At 42.9% G+C, this 10,754-nt stretch overlaps 1 non-coding gene across 1 annotated transcript; it reads right to left on the bottom strand.

Annotated features, from left to right (window-relative positions):
* Positions 1-7,041: 7,041 nt before the first annotated feature.
* TRNAV-GAC (transfer RNA valine (anticodon GAC)) lies at positions 7,042-7,114 on the bottom strand. The gene has a single exon. It is a non-coding gene; the product is annotated as a tRNA-Val (tRNA).
* Positions 7,115-10,754: the final 3,640 nt, after the last annotated feature.

Genomic DNA, 10,754 nt, shown 5'->3' with positions numbered 1-10,754 from the left:
TTGAACTGAAAGATGTCATTTGAATATGGATGGATATCTTTCTAAGTCTTAAAAATAAAAATGATTCTTTTCTTTTTGGGCTACCCTACTATTTAAAAGTAAAGCTGGTCAGGGTTTGTCATATGTTGTTTTCTGCCCCCTAACCCCCTGACTTTTAGATTAAAAAAAGGAAAAAGTTCTGAACAAGAGTAACTTTACCAAAATATGTTTCCTGATTTTGAATTCTTTCCAAGAACAATGCAGCAATTTATAATACAAACATTTACATTGTAAGTGGAGGCTGAAATGTCCTTAAATAACTTGTGCAGAAGTTGTTGGGTAAGAAGGTACATCTCTTCCTATGCAGACTTAGTCTGCTATTTCAAGGCATATGCAGGGAATGAAAGTGCAGTCTGTAAAAAAGCTGTATTGCAAGGGTGTGCCATCTGCTTAGCTTGAGAATATGGTTTAGTATATTTGCATAAGCAAACATTATTTCCCACTGGGTATATTTACAGAAACACAGAAAATTTCATAAATATTCCTCCTTACCTTCCCTATGCTGCTGCTTTTTTTGGAGCATACAAATTAGCAACTTCAGTACAGTTTGCAAAAACAAACAAAGAATGGTTAAAAAGAAAAAGCATGTAGGGCACAGAATTCAATCCACATCAGCACTGACAAGGAGAAATTTATGAGTTGCTGCAGTGAGCTGGGGGTGGCAGGCAGTTTAGAAAGGTTATAAACCCTTTGGTTTCAGGAGTTGTCCTAGCCCAGAGTTCCTGCTGTTGTGGACTTGGAAGACACTGTGTACTGAAAGTAGGTTATTTGTTCCTTAACTAGCTGTTCGAAAAGGATTTTCTTTTGTTTTCTGAGATCTATGAGGGTAGTCAGAAACAGGTACCCATTTGATCAAGCATGGCAGCTCCTGGATTATTTTTCTGGCTGTCTTACAGTCTCCCTGGTGACCTTGGTTTGAGGACTTTTTTAAAGATAAATATTAACATGTCTTATATTTGTCTTTCTTCCATTTATGCTGCACAGATACGCTGGCAAACAAGTGAATGCCTGGGAATGTCTATGGCAGACCATGAGTCCATTTTCAGCATATTTGAACGAAGTAGAAATTTTAAATGAAAATACTCATTCTGGAACAACTGCATTAATGTAACTGAGGCTATGCTTGACATATCCAGAGGCTGTCACTTTTATTCAGTATCCAAAGCAGTATAAACTTTCTGGCAGAATACTAGAGGGAAACTATGGGCCAATGTTATTTGGCAGATTGCTTTGAACAGCAATTAAGTTATTGACATTAGAGCATGAAGACAGGGAAAGGCTTAAAGGGAATGTTCCTTTGAGCTCTGCTCTGCTACTTTCCTGTTGGACAGGAGTGAAACTTGCACCTCATTAGAGGGCTGGAAAGAGATTCTGTAACTCCCTTGGTGTCTCGTAATTATTTTCCCTCAGTGGCTCAACATCCCCTGTTGCTTGGCAGTGGGAAGAGCGGCAGAGTTAGGCACTTGCAGGTACGTGGTTCATTCACTACCTCAATTGCTGTAGCTCATCTGACTGAATTCTACATTACTTAATTTCAGGGTTTGCATAAAAATGAAGCTCTTTTTTTTCTTGTGCACCAGCAAGCTGTAGCAATTTGATGGCTGCTGTAGATGTATCCTGCACTGAGACCTTGCATTGTAACTAACTGCTTGTGTGCTTGCTTGCCGGATGTGCTCCATGCCCACTGGTTTGGCTTGGTGCCTTATCAGGCTCACAAGGAAACACTGTTGCAACGTGGACTGATAATCCCTGAAGGCCTTGCAAGGAGAGGCTGCGTGTGGGTGCGGTGGAGGACATGGCTAAGCCTCAGTGTAGTTCCAAGGTTTTACTTAGCATCGAGCGGTGAACAGAAATCCACAGTAATGCTCTTGAAAACCTTTGCTCACTGCAGAAATTGTTGTTGCATCCTCCCTCTGCCCTTAAATTTGCATCCGCATGGTCTTAAACTGATGTGTACTCTCTGTGGGAAATGTAGGCTTAATTATCAATCCAAGGACTCTCTCATGTCAACAAGAGCCCAGTTTATTTTGCTTAATATTTGCAGCCATGTTGGTCCTGCTCAGCTGTGCGGATTTGGGACTGGCTCCTTCTGTCTGTTCCCATCTCGAGAAAGGAATTTAGTTGCTTTCCTTTCTTCTTCCCCTATCTCTGGGGAGGTGATAGAGCTGAACTGCAAATATTTGTCTTTCCTATTCTAACACATTTTTATGTAGTGCTGAGAGCTCTGTCTTTATTCAGCTGTCTAACTGCTCTGTCCACCTTGAAATGCAGGAAAAAAGCTCAAGTTCAGTGATCTAAAAAACAAAATTTTCATTAACTTAGCCAGTGAATACAGAGATACACATGACCTCAGCTTGGCAATGCTTCAGCTCCACAAAGGAAAAGGCAATAGGATGGTTATTGCTGAGAAATATCATGCAGGGCTTAGTGCTAAAGAGAGTATTTGGTACATGAGGTTATTTCCCTAGATCCAGTCTGGACTATCCCACCTGGAACCTACCTGCAGATTTCTGCAGGAGGCAAGGATTTCTGCATGGAGGATAGTGGTGAAGTAGAGCCTGTTGTCGTATTTGTGTACAAGGAGGGTGAAGAGAGACATAACCAGTTTTCTGTGGGGCTGGAAACCATCTGCTGAAAAGTGAAATCTCTCAGCAGTGTTGTCATTGCAGGAGGGGCTGCAACGTGGCAGACTGTCTTATTGCCCAGGCAAAGCTGCTGCTTCATCTCTCTATTAAGTGAGGAAGTGTGGGTGCTGAGGGATCTCACAGACTTTTACTCTAGTGTGGGGGATTTTTTTAATTAAAAATTTTGTTCTTTAGCTGGAATTCCCCTTGTATTTATGTGCAACACGGGTAGGGTCTTATTTCTGTGTTGAGAGAGGGGTGTGTGAGATCAGAATGGGGAGACCTTCTGTCAGAACTGCTTGTTCTTCAAATCTTTGGAGGGAATGGGGGGAGAAGGTCACTTTTTTCCCCTTCTGCCTGTTGCCCTCTGCTCTGGAAGAGAAGATGCTGGAGTTGATATCATGGAGGGAAACAACAACTCTTGACTTTAAAAGGGAAAGATGGGGCTACTAGCACTACCTCAATAATGAATTCATTAAATCTGTTGCACAGAAATGTGTGTATATAGTCTATACCATACAATAGTAATGCTTCTATACAATATAATCTAGAAGCAAAACATGGACTAAGAGTTTAAGGTAGGTTAGTTGGGATAGAGTCAGAAAAGCACAAACATTATTTGTTCATAGATGCTACCTTATCCCCATTCCCTGTGATGCTCTTGCTAGACATAGTTCACCCTGATAAGCAGTATGTTTTTCACTAAGGCACTAAATAGGGTTCCTTCTGCTCTGTAGCACAAAATCAGTGATTGACAGCAAATAAGACAAGCCCTACTTGCAGTTTAATGTTAACTTGCTGCACTTTCCCAAGATTCCTCATAATCGCATCTTAATTCTGCTGAACTCCTCTGCTCTAATGCCCCCAAGCTCAGTTGCAAGTGGCGGGGGGGGGGGGGGGGGGCGGTCTGGAGGGCCCTTTGATTGGTAACTTCTTCTGCAGATTTGGCCTACAGGCAAAAAAATGGATGTAGGTTTTGAGACATCTGCAGATTTGAACCTCAGCATGAACACTGCAGAATGCTACCTTGGAGCAGAATTTCTTATTTTCCTGTCACCTGTGTAAACTTATCTTGCCTTCAGATATTCTCTTGTTGATACAAATTTATTCTGTAAAATGCAACAAATATCTAGTGGCTGGCTGTAACAAAACTGTCTTTCTGACCTTAGCCTTTGGGAAGCTCCTGTTCCTTACTCCTGAATCTTGCCTCCTGTCCTGAAAATCTTACTTTTTTACTAGGATAACATAAGAAATAATACAAGAAAATGGAAGCAGCAGCAAAGCTGATTAAATACTGTAGACTGCTCAGCTTAGTTTTGTGGAGAGATAGAAACTGAATTATAGGTCTAACAAACCTCTGCAAGGGGCAGGGACCTCCTGTCTGCTCTCTGGCCCCTCCCCAGCAAAGCGTTAGCCACCAGAACTCTTGCTTTTCCCTTCCCTCGCCCTTCTCTAGGATAGATGGGAAGTGCTTTATAGCGACATCCTTCTGAGAGGCACAGTATACACTACGCATCTCAGTGACCCGCACCTTTTCTGTTGCGGTTGAGAGGTGCCCCAGAGTTTAATTTAGCAATGAAACCTTTCCTGTAGTAGGATGGAGGCTGCAGGATTTGCCTCCTGAAGTTGGCCTAGACACAGATCGGAAAGTGAATCTAGCCCTCAATATCTGCTCTTCAGTGGCTGTTGCTCTTGATCCCACTGGGGAAATACCACAGCCATTCTCTGACATAAGGTACAGGAGGAACAGGTGAGCCGTGCACTTGCCCTCTGGGACTCAACTCACACTAGCTTTGGTTATCAAGATCAAACGTTAGATATGGAGGTGTCATCTTGGGGAGGTAAGTTCTACTAGTTTTATAATAAGCTTGAGGTTAGTAATTCTCTCATTTGCAAAAACAAGAACTGTGCACAGACGAGCCCTTAACCTGATGTGCCTGACGGTTGTGCAGCAGCAACTGTACAGGGAGCAAATAACAGGCTTTGAACGGTCAGTAGTATTTGTCCCCAGTTAAGCATCTGATGTGTTTACGGCCTTTTGCCTCTTTTTGCATGCTTGAGTCTCTGCATCTGTAAAATGGAGATGATTACTGCTATGGCCATATAGTATGTCGTTGCAGTATCCTGAGGCCTTTCAGTGGCTGTACTTTAACTATACAGTGGAAAGTAAAAATTGCAAAAGTCCTTGGATACCTGAGTAGGCCCTGCAGGCAACTGGACTGGCAATTGCCACAGCAGCAGAGCTGCCTGAAAATAGATGATCTGTCCTTAACAGAATGAATTAAGCTGGGCATTGCTTGTTGTTAGTTAAGTAAACAGCTGATAGCCTTGGATTCACAGGCAGCTTTTTTTTTTCGTCTTCCTTCTGCCACTCCTTAAAGGAAAATTGCCTGCATTTAGACTAACAGAGCATCTAAACTTAAATTGGGAAAACCTTAAGCTCTGAAGAAAGAAGTGCTGAGTACATTGACCTACAGGGTAAGGAGTGAGGAAAAAAGTGATAATGTTGACAGCACAGAGGAGGAGATTTGTAACTCTGTGCCTGTGCTTGTGACACCTTTTGCTTGGGGACATTGCTGCCATGCTGGGCAAGGAGCAGCAGGGACTGGAAGTGGAAGGTGCAGTGGCAACAGATGGCCTGAGCTGACTGCATCTTTGCTGAGCTCCATTTGCAAAATGTGACAGCGGCAGGATTGCACCTGCAGTCATGGTCTTAATGAGCTTTCCTTGGCCAGGAAACTAACATGCTAAGTCCTTTTGGCTAGATTTAGGAATCGGCATTGAGCCTGGCAGGAAGGCATAAAGGTTAAAACCTGTGTGAATGGAGTGTTAAACTTATCATACAGGAATTTATTAGTGTGCAAGACCTGTTGGGCTTGTCCAGGAAGCTCTTATAGAGGTGGCTTTGTCCTGTAAAGACAGGAGGGCTTGTGCTTTGCGCAGTCAACTTGAGCAGGTACGAAGCTGCAAAGCACACCCTATTTCTGGGCTTACCTTAAAGGGAGATGAAGAAATATATAGCACAGAGCTCATTTTCAAAGAAAACAGACTGCGTTCTGGTGTTTCCTGAGCAGAAGGCTGTTTGGTGGCAACTCCTCACTTACAGTTGCAGCTTCCCTGCTGTGACTGGAACTTGTCCCTTTTCCACCCAAGTGCATTTTTCCATTACATTGGCCTTGTGTGAGAGCTCTTGCATTCCAGTGCATACAGTGGGACCAAAAAATTCACCAGTGTGAATTGGACTCTTTTCAGAAAGAGTACACTGGAAGGGCTATGAGATGGCAGTGGTAGAAGCAGCCAGACCTGAGGAAACCAAAATGAAACTTTGGTCTTGTAATGGCTTATTCCTTTGAGAGCAAAGATGTGAAAGGACTTCAGGCTACACTCCTTAGAAAGCGTTTGGAGGGGCAAGGGGCATCTTGAATGACCACCCTTGTCTGTGCAGCTGCCTGCCCTTTGGAGAGGAGCATCTGTGCTGGAGAAGGGAAGGAACAGAAGGTATCAAAGGGATCAAGGAAATGTAACAGGGCTATAAATTGAGGATGAAGGAATGACTCCCCATGTGGAGACAATGCCTGGCTCTCTGAAGATCTCATTTGCCATTATGGGCACACCACATTACTTTAGACTAATCCAGATAAACCAGACTTTAAAAGCTCATCAGATCAGGTAGGTAGGAATTGAAGCAGAGCTGAAATTGTGAGCATCACTTGTTGCCTCAGTTCCAGCTCCTTATCAGTAGCAAGGATATGTCTTTATCCTGCTTAGTCCCTCTTCATCTCCCTAGGGTCTACCAGCCAGGCAAGGTAGAATACAGGTGCACGAGAGCTGTGAGCGTTCCTGATCTCTTATGGGCTGCAACGTACTGAGACTACTCTGGTGGCTCCGATTATTTGTCCCACCTAATATCTGCAGGATTCAGCTTTCTGAAGCTCATAGTAGTATTGCCTTAGAAGGTGACCACAAAGTTTAAATGACTTTTAAATGACTTTTCTTTTTTAAATACTGCTAATTTGTTGGATTTCTTCCCCTCTCCTCTTTGGTATAGCAGGCCAGTTACCTGATTCAAGTTCATTTAAAAGGCATAACAAGGTGGGAAGGAAGGAAGGAAAATTGTGTAGTTCGAGGAACTTGTTGGCAAAAGGATGTGGTGGCTCTGGCTTTGGTACTTTTTGCTTCTAAATAGACATAATTGCCTTCCCTAGAGGAGTTGTCTGCACACCTTGACCTCTGGGAGAGAGCATTACCTGTGGTCCTAGATCCATAGAATTGATAAGGTTGGAAGGGACCTCTGGAGATCATCTAGTCCAACCCCTCCCTGCTCAAGCAGGGTCACCTAGAGCATGTTAGACAGGGTTGCAGCAACAAGGACCCCCCTTGCTGAAACCTGGGCTTGAACCAGGGCCCTTTAGATTGTCAGTCTAATGCTCTTCTAGCTGAGCTATTTCAGCCTCCTGTTAAGGCTGTTGCTGCTCTGTAGTGCTGTTCCAGTGAGGGCTGGTTCAGCTAGAGCAGCCTGAAAGGGAAACAATTAGCCCAGCTGATGTACCATGTAAGATAAGGGAGGGTCACACAAGCTGAGTGCTGGAAGCTTGTGTCCTGCTAGACACTGAACTGCTGACTCCTACAAGAGTAGGAATTGTCGTTCAAATTGGATATTAGGGCTTTCCAAGGGAAACCGGATTCAAGACTTGCCCTCTCTCTTTGGATTTAAGACCTTTCTTGTCTGGCAGTGAGCTATCCTATGCAGGTACTGACTGCTCCCGGATTGTGAGCTGCATTGGCAAGATGTGATGTAGGAGTTGAGGCTGAAATGGAGGCGTAACACTGGTTGCATCCCTCTGCTGGGATTTACAGTGAGTACGGGGGAGTCTGGATAAACCTGTCAGCTGGGGTACTGATGCTCTTCTCCAGTTTGGGTTGTAGGGTGGACTGTGCATGAAGAGCCATGGGAAGAGTGCTGCAGAGCCTTTGCAAGAGCTGTTTTGTCTGGTCAGTATTAGGAAAACATTTCCTTGAATAATATATAGAAGTGTTCAGAGATGTGGTCCTGGCATCGCATTCCCCTCTCCTCATTAAAACTGAGGAATTCCACACATTGCCCGAATAAATATCTATGATCATATAAAATGTTTAGTGAAAGACTGGGACTGAAATACCAGCACTAGAAGTAGGTCTGCAGTCTGTGTTCACCCTGTTGTGCTTGTCTTCTTGTGAAACAGTATTTGGGGATCCATGGCTATATAATCAAACAATAAACTGTAGAATGCAGGCAGCATGTATTACCTGTATATGTCAAACAGCATAAGAAATTAATATAGCAGAAAAATAAGCTGTGCCAATGGAGATGAATGACTTGCTGCATATGCAACATAATGTAAATCTCAGCTCTTCCCACTCTTACAACTAAACTGTAGAATTATCCCTAATGTATCTTAATGTGCATCAAAAACTGTTGCTTTTTTTTGGTTGACTTTTTAAAAACTGCCAATGAATTTCTATATATATTTGTTTTCTTTTAGAAGCAATGTAGAAAATACTAAGACTTAGTTTGCTGCTGAAAGGGAAGATCTAAGGTGGAAAAAAAGAGGCATTCTCACCTTTATGCAGCACTCACATTTGCCTGTGTCCAAAGCTTGGACAAACTGTAAAAGTATTTTTTTTTTTTAAATACTACTCAGCACTAGCATATATGTCAAACAGTTGTATGTATTTCTTATGTGCTGAGACCTGGAGAGTTTGCTGGGTTGTGTCCAGCCAGAGCTAGTGTAAATTATTCCATCTATGCAGGTGGACTTGCTTTGACTGTTTCATGGGCAAAAGCTGCTTGTCACACAGCTAGAACATGTGTCCCTTTTGCAATGATACTTGGTTTCCCTGTGGACGAAGAATGGCTGCACATGCTGGCTGTCATAGCCCTCACGGGACTTAGACATAAAGTTGTATTTTTTTTGCTCCTTAGATCTTAGTTTCAATGTCCCCTTGTTGTTCAAGTCATGGTTTCTTATCTCTATGACTACTGCTGTGTAAAATCCACTTACAGCTAATGCCTGTGAGTGTAGGGAGCAAGCTGACCAAAGTGTTGCACCTGCATTCCCTGGTTTTACTGGCACATGTTGGCTCAAGTTCCTCTATCTGAGCAAGGCAGCTACAGAGAGAGCAAGGAAGTGGCCAAGTAACCTGCTGTCTGTTGGTGATGGCCTATTGTGTGAATGTCCTTCAGGGGTTATCCATGATCTTGTGTTATGTCATGGTTTTTTTCATCTCCATTCTGGGATCCCATAGTGGGACCATACTCACAGGGCCGCTACTTTGCTTGGAAACAACTTGCAGTTGTAGTTTTTGTGGTCAGAAGGAAAAGCTGGAAGGCATGCCGAAAGAGTATTGCAAAGGTTCAGAAACCAGAAGGCAATGGAAGAAGATTTCGTTGTTTGCTTTTATATCTCACGTTTTTTTTTTTTTTTTTTTTTTAATTAAATGATTTTTGACTCTTTAAAGACTATCTTTCAGGAATTGGTGGTTGTAGACTCTGTATGCTGATGATGAAATGGATAATGATTAGGGCTTTCAAGAGGGAAGTTTTTTGTTCCAACTCACAAGTAAGCCTGGAAACACTAGGAAATTCTTATCTTTAGACTTGCAATTGCAGATGCAACCCACACTGCTGCTAAACCTTATTTCTGATGTCCTACAACCAAGCACAAGTTACCACTTATGGTAGTTCCTTTTCTGGTACTTTGTCATTCTGTTTGTTTTATCAGAAGATGGCACCCCCTTTTACACATCCATTTCTTGTAGGGTAGAAAGTTGTGTGATGCATCTTTTACTATTCTAGTGAGAATCTATTCTAACTTTCCAAGATATAGTAGGTTTAAAATATGTATGCCCTGCCAACCTGATGCACTTTCATTAATTAAAGGCCTCTAATCAAGTTCTAACTGTCTTTTCTGATGAGTTATATGTACTCATACTTTGTTTTTATGCTCAATCATATCGCTCCTGGGAGGGAGCTGAAGTGATGCTCTTTACAGATCGAAATGGTACTATGGCCAGACAGACTGCTTGGTTATTTCTCAAAGCAAATAGTAAAATTGAGGGTGTTCAACTCCACATGTCTGTCTCTGCAACTATGTGATGGCTAGACAACATAAGGAGGGATTTCAGTTGTTGATATAGTTGGCTACATTAAAATCCTCTTTTATAAACTAAGTAGCCTTCCTTGGCCTTTTAAGGGCAGTCAGCAGCGTGTTCCTGTTTTAGTAGATGGGATAAATAACGATGGTGGCTATCTTGGTATCAATTACAGCAGAATCAGGTGCTGACTGCTAACATATTTTGTCATCCCTAAGCATTATTGCCTTTTTCAATCATCTTTGACTTTCTTGTACTATTAATTTTGAGCGGGCAACAGAAGAGCACAAGCAAGAAACTTCTTAGCTGCAGCCTTGGGTGTGTGTCTGGGTTATTTTTGTTGTCGGTGGTGTTGCTGTTGTTTTAGATTGTAACAAAACACTACAAGTAATTTGGGTTGCTACTCATTGGGTAAGTAAGCTAATAAACTTTGTCTTCTATCTGCTGTGCTTGTCCACTGTGTCTCATCTGACAGCCAGCCCTGGAATGGGGGCAGGGCTGTGACTGGATTAGAGCAGCAGCAGCTAGGAGCTTCTACAAGTGCACTCTGGATAATGATAACCAGTTTGATGACAAACTCTGCTTATCCTGTGGCTATTTCCAGGATCTACATCAGACTAGTGAAGGGAATGGGCTTCTCACGGCTAGGTTTGGAGCAGTTTCCTTTTTCATCTTCTACTAACACCTATCTGTACTCTGTTTTCACAGGTAGATGCAGTGCGAGTGTATGTGAACAGCAGCTCCGAGAATCTCCAGTATCCCGTTTTGTTTGTAGTTCGCCAGCAGAAGGGGGTGCTGTCATGGCAGGTTCCGCTAATTTTTCGAGGCCTGTAAGTACGGGAGTTTCTTCCCCATAACACACTGGTCTTCCAATTGTGTCCAGCATCAGCTTTTCTCCGGTGCTAGGTCTTGCCACTTGTGTAGGCTACAGGGTTTGGTTGCAAAGCATGCTTGATCACT

The sequence above is a fragment of the Rhea pennata genome, chromosome 1, assembly GCF_028389875.1.
Source record: "Rhea pennata isolate bPtePen1 chromosome 1, bPtePen1.pri, whole genome shotgun sequence".
In the NCBI taxonomy this organism is placed as follows: Eukaryota; Metazoa; Chordata; class Aves; order Rheiformes; family Rheidae; genus Rhea; species Rhea pennata.
Note: the sequence above shows the minus strand (reverse complement) of the source record. Positions and strands in the feature narration are given on the sequence as shown.